The following is a 16289-nucleotide window of genomic DNA, read 5'->3' on the forward strand; positions in this document are numbered from 1 at the left end:
AGTTCCTTACTGCGTGCATGGCAGCATATTCAAATTGATACAAACAGTGCGTATGACAATGTGGACTAAAAAAATGATCATAACCAAGCACAAGAGTCCAAGATCCCAAATCAATGTACTTAAGATGCATAAATGGATCTCAAACTTGCACTGGACGATTATATGACCGCACAACTTGATTCGCGCTTATACCCATGCGATCATAGCCTACCATGGCATGGTATTTGGAGAAGCACAGATCCACACACAATAAATTTTTACATTTAGGATAGCCATACACTGTTCTTGATAGCTTAGGTTCCCTTCATGTATATGCTTCTTCCTTTCTGTCGCACAAACAAAGCAACACTTGCTTGCCTTTGCACTCAACTTCACTAAGGTGTGTCCACCCATTGGACCACTTATGTACATTAATGTTCTTGGTTCAACATGATCCACAACATTTTTCCCACAATTATAATAAGGTTGAAAAGTACATTTAGTCTTGGAAATATCTACCATAGCTTATGGTCTCTAGGACCCCTTATAAGAGGCCTCTAAGAATTATCTCTTACATGCAGAAAGCGTTTAATTTGTTGATACTCAGTTTGGCCCATTTTCTCATTGAAGCATTTAATCCGTTGATACTCAGTTTGGCCCATTTTCTTATTTCCAATAGTAGTTTTTATCAGGCATGTACTGTAAAGACATAGCAAGTGATGCACCCAGGAATCGTAAAAAAAATTGTCTATCAAGATCAGTCCATCTTCTTGTAGACTCGTGCTGGCATAAAATATGCTCACGCTTCTCCAATGCATAACAATTTGTCTCGTGTGCAATCATGTCAACTAAGTCAATTGGGAACAGTGAAAAACAACTGAATTTTGGTAAGCTCTTGTGGAGTTTGCCCCATATTAGGACTTGACTATATCCACAAACAAAGGGAGTTGCTTGAATGTCCCTTGAGGCTTCACATGCATATTGTCCCCACTCTTCCACATTGGCATGGATACATCAGACCAATCGGCCTCATCATCACTCTCACGTAAAACTGAACCTTCAGTCTCCAAAAGCTCATCTTTGCATTCATCCTCTTCTCCCATCGAATCATGTTCATCACCTGAATCCTCAGCTTCAAAGGCCGACCTTTGTTGGACAATAGGCTTATGCACTTTGCTTGGCTCCTTTAGAAGCCCATATCCCTTGCCGCCTGAGCATGAGACCTATCAAATTTGTTCACATGAACATTAACATGCCTATCAAAAACCTCATCAGCATCATCTACATGACTATCACAAACCACATCAACCTGCTACAACTTTGGTCTAATCTTCCCACAATTTTGTACTTTGAAGGATGGCCTCTCCTACTAACTGAAGCATGCATAGATCCACAATCATACTCTTCTTCCATAGGCTTTTCTTGCATAGATTCATGCATAAGTGGCTCTTGCATAAGCTCCTCATGATTTAGAATTGCATGCATTGCCAGTGCATCATCCATCGCATCCATGACATGCATCAAATTCTCATTATCGCAACTAGAATTCACTTCATCAATTTCATGCTTCATATCTACATTGAGAAATACATTTGAGATTCTCAGATGCCTCTTCTCACTTGCCAAGAAATAAGCCAAACTTTGCTCATCATCATCATCTAAAGCAATCTCGACATGCACATCGGATGGTGTTTGTTCCTCTTTGGGAACAATGTACCTACGAATCAAATCCCATGAAAGCCAATACATAGTAGAATCATCTTTGAACATGCATTTGAAGATCTTTTTGTGCATATTGAAGGCGTCAATCTTGCTCCTATACTTCTTGCTTTGCCAATCATGATGGGATTCGTTTGCCCAATCAAGGCAACTTTTGTCCTTCTAACTACTACAAAAATTGTTGGAATGCATGCCAGTAAGCAAGGAAGGTCGTGTCATGCTTGGTTTGGCAAGCAAAAATGACGAGCTATGGATTTTTCTACAAAATGCTGCGCTAGTTTTCCTACTAAAAAATGTAGAGAACAACTCTGTTTTGACTTCCAGCGATAAAGTTTATTGTTCGATCACTACAAAAATGTCCACAACTTTGAATTTGGCCCAAATTTTGGGCAATGGGCCCAAAAGGCCCTCCTCATGTGCAATTTTTACCCCCCTCCCAAGCTCTACACACCATAGCCATGCATGTAGGATGTCAAACTTACCACCAAACATTCCATAAAATTAAGTCAATTGACGCAAGATCTCGACAAAATAAATTTTTTGAGCTAGCTAACAAAAAGCATGAAAAATACTTTACTATATGCACAAATGAAGCTAAACTTTGAGCATTTGATGGTGGCTCCATCAATACCAATGCTTTCATCTTCTCTTGATCCGCTTCAATTCCATTTTGCAACACTACATGACCTAATAGATGAGCTCGAGGTTGTGCCAACTTGAATTTTTTAGGGTTAAATTGGCCACCTACCTCATTGACCCTCTGGAAACACAACTACAACCTTGAGCTATACCAACCGATATCATCCATAATCTCCCTTATGAACCTACCCAAATATGGACCAAATACCCTATTCATCCAATCCTCAAAAGTGGCATAGGAATTCACTAAACCAAATGGCATTCAGCGATAGGCAAAACATCTCCAAGTAGATATGAATGTAGTCTTCAGCTGGTCTTCAAGTGCAATGTCTATTTGGAAATATCCTGAAAACCCATCCATGATCGAATACTTCTCATGACCTGCCACTTGATTCAAAATCTCATCTTGAAATGGCAACGAGTAGTGGTTCCTCCTGGTAGCCGCATTCAATTCCTTATAATTAAAACACACTCTCCATTTCCCATTCTTTTTTAGAGTGTGACCACTAGTGAAACCCACTCCGACTCCTTCACAGGATAGATGATACCTGCATCTAGCAGCTTGTTTATGTCCTGCCATAAGGTCTCCTTTTGACTTTCACCTAACCTCCTTTAACTTATGGGCTCTCGGATGGTACTCCTCCTTAAGTACAATTTTCTGCTCTACTCCGTTTGCTCCTCGCAAATCCTTGTACTCCGTCACAAACAAGTTAGGGTAAGAAGCACAAAGCTGGAGTCTCCTTCTCTTGCTTGGTTAGGTATTCGCTAAACATATCCATCCCCTGTTTTTCACCTATGCCATGTACATGAGGATGCATATCTTTCTTGATATAGGGGGATTCTCCATGGTGACACCAAAAATTAGTATCAATTTCCAACATATAATCACCATTCCCCTCTTCTCCTGTAGTTCTAGTAAAGCCTTCATTGTAAGATGTTTTAGTCTTGTACTCATAGCTTGTTGTTGAATCCCCATCATCTCTTGCTTCCATAGGATGACATTGACTCTCTCTAATCTTCAGGTCTAGCCCCATTTGCTTTTCCTTTTGTTTATCTGGCAAGGTGAACACCCTACTCTCCCAATATTTCTTAGCTCCTATTGCCAACACCCACAGCCTCCCCAAGATAATAGAGTAGTCATTATCACTTGCCTTCATCACAAAAAAGTCAATCAAACACTCTATTCCCATTACCTTCACTCTTACGTCCTGAACCACACCTAAACACCTTGCCTTAGCATGGTTGGCCATACTCATGTGCACATTTGACCTGGCCACCTGCCTCATTCATAGCCGCTTCTATCATAACACAAAGCTGAGCTCCAACATCTATATATGCATGTATCTGCATCTTCTTTTTGATGACTGCCTCCTCAAAAGAAATAACATCCGTAGGGATCTCCACCATCAAGGCTATATTCTGAACCGCATGTGCATTTCCTTTAGCCCTTGGTAGCCTCGTGCTGATGGTCATAGACCATTGTCGCCGACAACCATTTGTTGGCTCTCTATAATTGCCATAGCGAGGTATCTCACTCTATCAAAATCACACAAAACTGTGGTTATCCTCACCCTTTCACTGTACATAGGTGTGTGGGAGTTAGGGGACTTTTCCCATATCTCTTTAAACCCTTAGCTAGCTAGTAATTGGGCTAGTTGAGCCAAAAACAAATAAATGAAAACAATCTAAAAATGTATTATGGCCCATTTATGTGTAAGTATTTCATTGTATATAGGACCTAAATATAAGGATTTTCTATAATTATTTTGGTTTTTATTTAAATATTTCTACTTAGGTGTGTGCTACTTACCTACGTATGCTATGTACATTTAGTCACCATCACCATGATCTTTCTTACTATGTATTCTATAAAAAATCATTTCATGCAAGCTTATCTTATTTTTGGTGTGAATCCACTCCAAGGAAAAACCTCAAAAAATTATCTTTCACCATCAGTCACCGCCTTTCACTAAATTCCCATTTTTATAGGTATTTTTTCTTATCTCTTGTAAATAAATATACATCAATAAAAACAAATAAGAACTCTCCTCATTTGATTTTCTATATTTTAATATATTTATTTTTTGTATATACATATTACAATATTCTAGATTCCATGAATTAATTATATAATAATATGTTTTTTTCCATTACATCCATATATTATCTTTGTGTATAATCCACAACCATGCATGTTTTCAAACCTCTAGAAATCTATTAGGTCATGATCTTATGCAAGGAGGGGCTCACCTTTGGGCCTTATGCAAATTCAACAAAAAGGGGGCCACTGAAGAATTTTTTGTGAAGAAAAATAGACATTGTAATGGGATTTTTTATATCTATCTCCACTCCAAATTTGAAGCAATGACTAAAAGTCAAAATGTGGACCAAGAGCTGAATAATCACCTCAAAAATTTTGATAATTTTTGGAGCTACCATCAATGAGATAGGATTTTGTGTGGACCCTAGTTTATAGTCTTTTCTCACCTCCTTTCCTACTTCCACACACACAGATACACACAATCATTTCTCTCTATTTCTCACTCAAACCTACAACTTCCATGGCTTTCTCTCACCCTAGTCTTCACCATTAGACTCCCCTCTCACACACGTAGCTCTCTTTTGAAGCTCTACCTACATCCACCATCTCCATATCTGTTTCTATTACTCCCATATTACAATTTTATTCTACCCTTTTAAGAATACACAAAAAATTAGCAACCTAACCATACTTAATCTCTGCAAATGGGGGTTTTTTTATCAACAAAACCCTCATTCTCTTTGTGGTGATTCGAGTATGGCGGCGGCGTGAAAAGAAGAAGGAGAACGGCGATCACTTTCGACAATTTACCCAAGGGCGAGTCCAAGATTCCTCAAGGATTTACCATCTCAAGAGTACACCCATCTTATTCACCCCTCTTTTCTCATCCTTCAAGTCATTCTACCCATTGTAACTATATTATTGACTTTTTCTAGTGATTACTGACATTAACTGCTAACCCTTTCTTGTAAATTGCACCCACTCTACTCTACCTTGGAGTAAACAACCTCACACCAAAATCACTCACCTCTCTAAAATCTTCTCTACTTCACCTCAATAATTCTCTCCTCTTGAGCCCTCATCCATGTGACTCAAGAGACAAGAGAGCCCCACTCTCATAAGAACATATAAATGATTTCATAAACATGGTTTTCTATGTAAATATTGATCAAGAGATAATCCTAATAAGGGCTCTCCTCACCTATAAATAGAGCCCTTTTCCTTTTGTAAAAGGGCATGATCTTTACACTATTGCTCACTACTTTGAGCATACCATTAGCCATCTTAGTTGTAGGGAGAGAGAGTGAGCTCTCTATACACCACTACTTGTGGTGTATAGGAAAGCTTCTTTGAGTTAGTTGTAGCATTGCAAGGGAATAAGTGATTCATAACTTCCAATAAAAGTTGTACCTATTCTTGCACATCAATTGAATCAATAAGCTGAGTGCTACCATGGTTCAAAACTCTCTTGAGTCTCTCCAATTCACACTTGAAGTATAGGAAACTCAAGTGTCTAAGAGGAGAGGTTCCAATAGAGGGTCTAGGAAAATTGCAAGCATCAATATCTAGAGAGATTCATGAGGTGACAGCGAAGGTAATTGAATGAATCCTTAAGCAACTTGTCAATCCACCTTGCACAAGCTGTAGGCCCCAAGGGGCAAACAAAGAAAGCCGAGAAGTGAGAGCCACGACATGGAGACTTTTGCAATGTTGGAATTGCGGAGAGTCTGGACATGGGATGTATAATTTTTATTGGCCCCGTGGGGAGCCAGGGAGACCTAACTTGAATTACCTAGTGATGAATGCAGGTGAAGGAACTAGCTAACAACCAAGGCTTCTACAAAAGCCAAATGGAGCAAGACCACCTCCACAAGGAGTGGAAGGAGTTCCACCTTTGCTAGATCCAAATGTGCATGTGGGAGAGGTGACAAATTCAAATGAGATTGACATGGAAGCAAATGGCATCAAGCTTGGCCGTGAAAAAGGTAAAGAGAAAGAAGGAGTCACGTCACAAAGTGACCATGGATGAGAGACGAAGGCAAAGGAGACCAAGGAAGCCAAAAGGACTCGACGTCGTATCAACCTCCAAGACTTTCCTCTTGGACATGGTATGGCTCCATACAACCTGTTGGAAGACATGAGAGGCAAGGGCACTGATATCTCATGGCCTCAATTTCTTGCATTATGCCCACAAGTTAGGAGGGATTTAACGAAGGAAGTTAGAGAATGAGGAAATTACACCTATGCTAGATTGTTACATCATAGGAAGGTTGGTTAGGAAAGGTCTAGTGGATGGGGGTGCACAAATTTGCATCATGACAAAAGGACTTGTGCAAAGACTAGGCATGCACATCCATGAGTCACCTGAAATCAAAGTGAAAACGGTAAACAATAGCAAGTCTAGGTGCGTAGGCATTTGTAAAAATGTCTTTGTGGAGGCCTTTGACATTAAGAAGGCGATGGATTTTTATGTTATGTCGACCAAGGGAAGTGGCTATCCATTTATCTTAGGAAGACCATGGCTAATAAAAATGCGAGCTTTGTAGGATTGGGAAAGTGGAAAGTTGATTTGCAGGAATGACAATTATGAGAAGGTTGTCTTTGACATGAAGGAGCAACATTGAGAGGAGCTCCATGAAGAATCATCGCAAAGTGAGAAGGAGGAAGACTGGACTGATTGCACTTCAAAAGAAGAAGGTAGTGGTAGCACTACGAAAGAGGAGTCTTTCATTGAATTCATGGGGGTAAGGTTTAAGCCCAGCAACCAAGAAACCTCTTGCCTAAGCTTGGAGAAGGTAGGTCCTCAAGAGAACCAAGGTGTGCAAGACAAAGCGATGCTAGAAGGTATGCTATCAACCACATTTACAAAGGAAGAAAGAGGGGAGTTCAAATGTGTGCTAAGGAAGTTTCCTAATCTTTTTGCTAAAGAATACACCGATGTGCTTGAAGTAGATGATGTTCAACACAAGATCGAGCTAAAGCCAGAGGCCGCACCTAAGGCACAAAAGCTACAAAGGCTAGGAGTCATCAAGGAGCAGGCTTTACTCAAGGAGGTAAGTAAACTTCTAGCAGCAGGTTTCATTTATCTATCGAAGAATTTAGAGTGGGTCTCTCTCATTGTTGTCACTCCCAAGAAGAACGGCAAGTGGAGGGTGTGTGTGGATTACCATCCACTAAATGAGGCAACAAAAAGAGATCACTTTCTCCTCCACTTTCAAATGAGATACTAAATGAGGTAGCTGGTCATGAGAAGTATACTGTGTGCGATGGCTATTTAGGTTACTTTCAAATAGGTATTGCATTGGAGGATCAATCAAAAACAACCTTTATCACTCCTTGGGGTTGTTATGCTTTCAGAGTCATGCCATTTGTCCTGACAAATGCTCCTGCAACTTTCCAACACTTCATGAACATGGTGTTTCAAGCATTCTTTGGAAAGTCCATTAGGGTTTTTATTGATGATTTTTGTATTTATAGCTCAAAATAATTGCATCTATTAAGGTAGAAGAGGGTTTGAAGAAACTCTACGACATGGGAGGTCAAGTCAACCTCGACAAGTGCCACATAGGTGAGGATCAAGTGATCTTGCTTGGTCACAAAGTTTCTTACAAAGGCATCAAAGTGGATCCTTCAAAGGCAAAGGCTCTTATTGAGTTACCGTCACCCAAGAGTCTTAAGGAGGTCATCTCATTCATTAAATATGTGAAGTATATGTCACGCTTCATTCACTTAGCCTCGGAGTTACTTCACCGCTTGCAGAATTTGACACAATAAGTCAAGTTTTTTTGGTCTGATGAGCTTGAAGAATATTTTTGTAACATCAAAGTCATCTTGTCAGAACTACCAACACTTCTGTCTCATTGTTGGGAGTACACATTCTTTGTTAGCTCTAGCGTTGGGAAAGAAACAATTGGTGTTGTTTTGCTACAATAAGATTCCCACAGTACCAGGATGTGACCCATCTACTTTGCTAGTAGGGTCATGAATGCTTTGGAGAGAGACTACACAGAAGCAGAACTCATGATGCTTTCTCTCATGTTTGTAGTGAGAAAGTTTAGATCCTACTTGCTACCAAAACCTTTTGTAATTCTCACTGCAGAAAATTTGTTCCCTTGGGTGTCATCTCAAATGAATGTTAGTACTAGGATCTCAAAGTGGATTATGGAGTTGCAAGAGTTCCAATACTATTTCAAGGTAGAAGATAGTGTGCGTGCACAATTGGCAGAGATTCTCACTTATAGGGTACATGATAAGGAGATTAAGGTGCCTAAAGTAAAGACCCTACCATTGCCACCACCAGAAAGTATTCCTAATGCTTTTACCTTGTTCTTTGATAGAGCTTTTTGATGAGCCATAGGAAAAGAAGGGGGGGAGGCTAGTATTGCTCAACCCAACTGGAGTGGTGGTCATGAAAGAGAAGGTCAATCTACCAGGTTTAACTAGCAACAATGAAGCAGAGTATGACATATTACTTTATGGTTTGAAGATGTGCATTAGTCAAGGTATACAACATCTCATGGTAAAGAGGGTTGCACTTCTCATTGTGAAGCAAATCTTAGGCATTTGGGCATGCAAGAATAAAAGCCTAAGGACAAAGGTTCATTTCATCCGTAGGTTGTTTAATCAATTTGAAGAAGTGCAATTGTATTATATTCCTAGGAAACAGAATGAAAATACTGATTTACTTGCACAATAAGCAGCTACATGTATTGAGAAAAAAGTGCAGGTCATCATGGTGGCAGAAGCTGTCAAGCAACCAAGATACCAGGGATTGGAGTCATTGGCTCGCATTATTGGCTATATTTTGGAGGGTCAGTTTCCACAAGACTTCACAAAAGTTCAGAAGAGGAGACTCATGAAGAAGGCAACTTTCTATCTCTACCTAGAAGGCTCCCTATATCAAGTGTGCAGAAGAGTACCAACTATCGAGGAAATTCCATCCATTCTAAAAGGTTTGCATGAAGAGGTATGTGGTGGTCATTTTGCCCAAGAGTTAGCTATGAAGAAGATTTTGCTTATGGGGCATGTTTGGCCAAGCCTGTATGTGGATGTCCAACATTGGTGTAAAAGCTGTCACAAATGTCAGGTAAATGGAAATAAAAGGTTGGTGCATGGCCCGAGGCAAATAGTGCTTGCAAACGGACCCTTTGAAAACTGGGGCATTGATGCTATGGGTCCTCTCCCTAGAACTAAAAATGATAAACTCTACATTGTAGTGGCTTTAGATTACATAACTAGGTGGGTAGAGGCTCAAAGTGTGGGAAGGGTAAATGGGAAAACAATGTGCAGGTTTGTTTACACTAATATTTGTTGTAGATTTGACACACCTTTGGAGATTGTTTCTGATAATGGTCGGGGGTTCATGAAGGGTTTACTCACGGAAGTTTGTGAAGAGCTTCACATTCTCCATCGTCATAGTACACCCTACTACCCACAATTAAATGGTTTGGTGGAGAAGGCTAATGGTGTCATTGCAAGCATCATAAAAAAAACGTGCAAAACAAAACAAAGTTGTGGGATGACTTCTTGGATGGTGCCTTATGGGCATATCAAACCACATATAGGGAGGCCAGAGAGTTTAAACCATTTCACTTGGTCTATGGTCAAGAGGCCTTGCAACCTATGGAACTCAACATTCCAACAATGAGGCTTCATGGTAAGAGGGCACTAGATGATCAAGAAACATGGACAAATTAACTTCTTATCTTAGTCGAACTTGAGTGGAAGAGAGAAGCGGCTTATGAGTGCTATAAGAGGAAAGCTATATAAGCAAAAGAAAAGCTCGACAAGAAACTGAAGGACAAAGGCATCAAGGAAGGAGATCTTGTGCTAAGGTATGACAATTGACTTAATAATCCTTTGATACCAAGTTTTAGATGGCAGGGACCATACATTGTCAAAAGGGCTTTCAATTCAAGTTAGCTCATGGACTCGAATGGTTAAGAGCACCCTAGGAAGGTAAACGGGGTATCGGCTAAAGTGCTACTTGAGTCGCCTTCTACCAAAGGATATATCAAAGAATTATCAAAGAGCTTCTATCTCATGTAAGTTTTGTTGCATGATGCATGTGTGTAACTCAAGCTAAAGTGACAAGGAGCTACACTATAAAAATCTTGTCAAGATAACAAGAGTCACACAAGACTCAGAACCACTCTCTTTGGAAAAAATGCCTCATGATGTAACATGAATGTACCATCATCCTAGGGGAGTGCTAATGACAACCGTTTCTTGGCTCTCTGTAATTGCCATAATGAGCTACCTCACCCTATCAAAATCACTCAAACACTGTGGTTATTCTCGTTCTTTCACTGTACATAGGCGTCTGTGAGTTAGGAAACTTTCTCCATATCTCCTTAAAACCCTCAGCTAGCCAGTAATTGGACTAGTTGAACCAAAAAAATAAATACTAAAAAAATATTATGGCCCATTTGTGTGTAAGTATTTCATTGTATATAAAGCTTAAATATAGGGATTTTCTATAATGATTTTGGTATTTATTTAAATATTTTTACCTATATGTGTGTTATTTATCTAAGTATGCTATGTACATTTAGTCACCAGTACCATGATCTTTCTTACCATGTTTTCTATAAAAAATCATTTCATGCAAGCTTTTCTTATTTTTGGTGTGAATCCACTCCAAGGAAAAACCTCAAAAAAAATACCTTTCACCATCAGTCATGGCCTTTCACTAAATTTCTATTTTTTGAAGGTATTTTTTCTTATCTCTTGTAAATAAATATACATCAATAAAAACAAATGAGGACCCTTCTCATTTGATTTCTATAAATTTATTTTTTGTATAAACAACTAACACTATTGTAGATTCAATGAATTAATTATATACTAATCTGTTTTTTTCCCATCATATCCATATATTATATTTGTACATAATCCACAACCATGCATGTTTTCAAACCTGTAAAAATATATTAGGTCATGCTCTCATGCAAGGAGGGGCTCACCTTTGGGGCCTTATGCAAATTCAACAAAAGGGGGGCCACTCAAGACTTTTTTGTGAAGAAAAATAGGCATTTAAGTGGGACTTTTAATATCTATCTCCACTTTGAATTTGAAGCAATGACTAAAAGACAAAATATGGACCAAGAGCTCAATTTCATCTCAAAACTTTTGATAATGTTTGGAGCTATCACCGGTGAGATATGATTTTTTTTGTGGACCCCAGTTTGCCCTACTTTTCTCACAAAGTAACTCTTGGTCTTCTCTCACCTCCTTTCCTACCCCCCCCCCCCCCCCCCCCCCCCACACACACACACACTCACTCATTTCTCTCTATTCCTCACTCAAACGTGCAACTTCCATGGTTTTCTCTCACCCTCTTCACCATTAGCCTCCCCTCTCACACACACAGCTCTCTTTTGAAGCTCTACCTACATCCACTATCTCCATATCTCTCTTTATTACTTCCATATTACAATTTTATCCTACCATTTCAAGAATGCATAAAAAATCAACAACCTAACCATACTTAATCTTTTGAAAATTGGGGTTTTTTTTCAACAAAACCCTCATTCTCTTTGTGGTGATTCGTGTATGGTGGCGGCGTGAAAAGAAGAAGAAGGAGAACGGCGATCACTTTCGACAATCTATGCAAGGGTGAGTCCAAGTTTCCTTAAGGATTCACCATCTCAAAAGTACACCCATCTCGTTCACCCCACTTTTCTCATCCTTCAAGTCATTCAACCCATTGTAACTATATTACTAACTTTTCTAGTGATTACTGACATTAACTGCTAACCCTTTATTGTAAATTGCACCCACTCTACTCTACCTTGGAGTAGGCAACCTCACACAAAAATCACTTACCTCTATAGATTCTTCTCTATTTCACCTTAATAATTCTCTCCTCTTGAGCCCACATCCATGTGACTCAAGAGACAAGAGAGCCCCACTCTCATAAGAACATATAAAAAAATTCATAAACATGGTTTTCTATGTAAACGTTGATCAGGAGATAATCCTAATAAGGGTTCTCCTCACCTATAAATAGAGCCCTTTTCCCTTTGTAAAGGGCATGATCTCTACACTATTGCTCACTACTTTGAGCGTACCATTCGTCATCTTAGTTGTAGGGAGAGAGAGTGCGCTCGCTATACACCATTACGTGTGGTGTATAGGAAGGCTTCTTTGAGCTAGTTGTAGCATTGCAAGGGAGTGAGTGATTCATAACTTCCAATCAAAGTTGTACCTACTCTTGCACATCAATTGAATCAATAAGTTGGGTGCTATCGCGGTTCAAAACTCTCTTGAGTCCCTCCAATTCACGCTTGGCAACCTCATCTTGTTTGGTTTAAGATGACGCGTTTTCATTTTGAGATTCTTTTGTAGTGTTTGCATGTATGTGACTCAAGAGCTCTTGCGTTTGTTTTTTGCTACTTGGGAAAACATTATAAGAGGGTTGTATGGTGAGAGTGTTCCCACCCATAATCCTAAGATAATGTGTAGATTGCAACTTCATCAAACTTAATCGTGTCTCTTGACTCTCCTCCAAACTGTTTATACACCCGTATCAATCATTTAAAGCGAATCTTAATTCTTGCACAAATCTCTCTCTCTCTCTCTCTCTCTCTCTATAGGTGTTTGGTGTGTGTATTTGTAGCATTGATATGAGTACCCTTCCTTCTCGCTTGTATTGCTAAGAGATTCTCCTCTTCGGCCTCCTAGTTCATTCTCTAACTAGGTGGTGCCCCTTCACTTGTTGTTGACTGTGGGTTTGTTGTGGTTTCTCTTGTTTGTGGCTGCCCCAACCCCAATTGAGCAGCACGGGAGCCTTGAGGGGTGTTTAGAGGTTGCCTCTCGTGTTGCTTGCCCCGGACCGCCTCATCGCCTTAGCTTTGGATTTAACACCAATAACTGCTCAAAAGTGATATTGGCTCCTTGACTTTGAACATCACTTACCGGGTCATGTTTTGGATAGCCACGTCCAAGCTGAAAATCCGTGTGGTTGATCTTGCAATGCCTTCTTCTCTTGCTAGTTTCAGGCTATTCTCTACTGTTGTATACCTTGTCTTTACCATTGTGAGCCTGGTTTCCCACTCGGTTTCTATTTCCTTTTCCAGGTGTTGCTCTCTTATTGTCCAAGTCATCCACTTCTTGCTTATCCAACCTGATAATATTCATCCTAGAGACTTCACCGCCATTTGGTGGGGCTAACTGCATTGGATTGTTTGGACCTGCCCAAAAACTATCTTGCCCTACCTCTTCCTTGTCATAATAACTAATATCTAATTCTCCTAAATGATTTTCTCATGTTAAATTGATCATTTAATATGGGGAAGTACAAGGGGAGAAAAAGCTAGAATATTGGTTAAGCTGGCAGATCGGTCACAATAGGGATCCAAAGGAGGGAAAATAGGGATCCAAAGGGGGGGCCATCTTCAAAAGAGCAATGTGCAACAATGGGATTCAAAGACCCTAAGGTTCAGCCCATTAAGACTTCCAAAAATGCTAAGGTTCCAAAATTCAAAGGTTATGTCCAATGGTCAAACTCTAGGTAAAATTGAATGCTTATGTGAAGACCATAGAGTCTTCACATATCCGTAGATAGGAGGGGGCGAGCCCAAATTGTAGGGGAGGAGAGAGAAACACACACACACACACACACACACACACACACACACACTAGTAGGCTCCCTTTACACAAAGGGAATAGGGGACACATGTCAGCTCCCTAGCCCAGTTGCCCCAAGGTGCATTCAAATCCTATTGGATGGCCATAGAGGTGGACCAATGAAAATTAGGCCAGAATACATTTAGTTTAATTCATTTTAAAACACTTGATAAAAGAACCGATAGAAATTAAGCTCTTTAGAAGACTATTGGACAGTCTCCCAAGGGGTCCAATGAGCATTCAACAACCCAATGGCTTGCCTGATTTCTATTGGCCAGAAGACAAAGGGGTCCAATGAGAGTTTAATTGCATTATTTAATTACACAAAAGGGGAAAGGGGGACACATGTCACAAGGCTATCACTTACGCTTCTTAATTATCATTGGCTAAGCTTTGCAGGGTCCAATGGGATGCCAACATGAGTAAAAATCAAGAGGGGTCGACTAAGAAAGAGGGGGCTGATTTTGATAAGGACTATCACACACATACTCACACAATCTCATGTAGGAAGCAAAGAAGACTCTCTCTCCTTCTCAAGCTTTAATGGAAAGCTCATCATCTACTCCAAGCTTGTGAGAAGGGAGGCCTACACCAGCAACTCTTGGCTTTGTGATGCAAATTGAACGAAGAGCCATCTCCAATGCATGCTCATCTCCTCTACCATGCTAATTACTAAGCTATGCTAAGCTATGCTAAGCTATTATGAGTGATTATGTGAGGAGATATACTTCTTTCTCGTAAGAATACTCCTTCTTCCTCTCAATCTACTCTCATACCTCACTAGCTCTCACCATCTTCGAAGGTGTGTGAGGTCTTGGGTCTGAGACCGTGAGGGAATTGATGTTGTGTTTTATAAGTGTGAGCATGGTGCTTGAAGCTTCCATCTTCATTGCACCAGCAAGTTATTGAAGGAACACAAAGTATTGTATTGTGAAATGTCTCCCTTGATGGGGAAACCTATAATACAAAGCCTTTTGGAGGGGGGACCGCGGCTCCATGTAAATATGGTCCTAAATTGTTGTCAATAGCTTAATTTCTCTCTTTTTGAAATATTGGTCTTGCCTATCTAACTAGTTGTTATGCTTTTGTTACTCTCTCCATCCAAGCACTCTTGCTATGCTCATTAGGAATCTATTATAATGAAATGCTCACTATGTCCGTTATTTTCCGCTACGCACAAGTTACTAGACCATTAAATGTTACATCCCCTCCTCTTGGCTGCCCCCTGTCTATCAGACTTAGCCGCAATTCTTGTATTTTCTTCGATAGATCTTAGATCGTATACACCTACTGTTGTGGAAATAGTAGCCACTGCACTATTCCCCTTATTCTCTTCCTGGGATGGAGGACCTTGTAGTTGAACATGCACCATCATTTTGTAACGTGTTACATCCTATTATATCTTCTTCTTTATCTTCCTGCTTTTTGACCTTGCAATCACCATTGCACCATTGTAGTTTTTCGGGCTTTCATAGTCCGCTTTATCTCAAACCTTGGGATGCAAACATGCCATAAATTTATCCAATTTGAAATATTCACCATTGGTTAGCTGCATATATGTTGCTAGCTCTACATACATCTTGGGAGAAGCGGTATCTATGGTTATCGTTGTTTCATTGCTCGGACGAGGATACTTCAAATTGATCCAAAATAGATTAAACTTCTCACTCACATCCTATTGTAGAGCCTTTATCTTCGCATCCATCTCGATTAGGGATGCTTCCCTACGTAAATCATGCAAAAATATCATCCATGGGGTCGGCCATGCCTTTCTTGGCTCTCCTTCCAAAGCTTCAAACCACATCTTAGCCTTATCATGCATCACCAACGGGAAAGTTTGCATTTTGCTGTTCTCATTTGGAATTTATAGAGACAACATATACAATTTGAATATCCAAGCCATTCATCTGGATTCTCTTCACCTGTGAAAATTGGACCATAGCTTTGTGTCGCCATGATTACTAATGTAAAAAATCCACTTCTTTACGTCAATCGAGGAGCAATCAATGTACCTCCTTAGTGAGGGCACCAGAAGATGGAGAGGGGGAATGGGGAGTACACCCAACACACACACACACACAAATGCCCCTATATAGCTCAGGGTAGTCACATCACCCCTATCCTCTCAAATACACCTTCAAAAACCACAACTCACACCAGCGTGGCATTGTCAACACAGTGCGCAAACTCACACACCATATGTAGCACTACACTCAAGCCCACTCTCCATAAAGCTCATTCCACAAATCTTTGCACACATAATACTTCTCTCTCACCCTC

The sequence above is a fragment of the Adiantum capillus-veneris genome, chromosome 6, assembly GCF_014529385.1.
Source record: "Adiantum capillus-veneris isolate H3 chromosome 6, ASM1452938v2, whole genome shotgun sequence".
In the NCBI taxonomy this organism is placed as follows: domain Eukaryota; kingdom Viridiplantae; phylum Streptophyta; class Polypodiopsida; order Polypodiales; family Pteridaceae; genus Adiantum; species Adiantum capillus-veneris.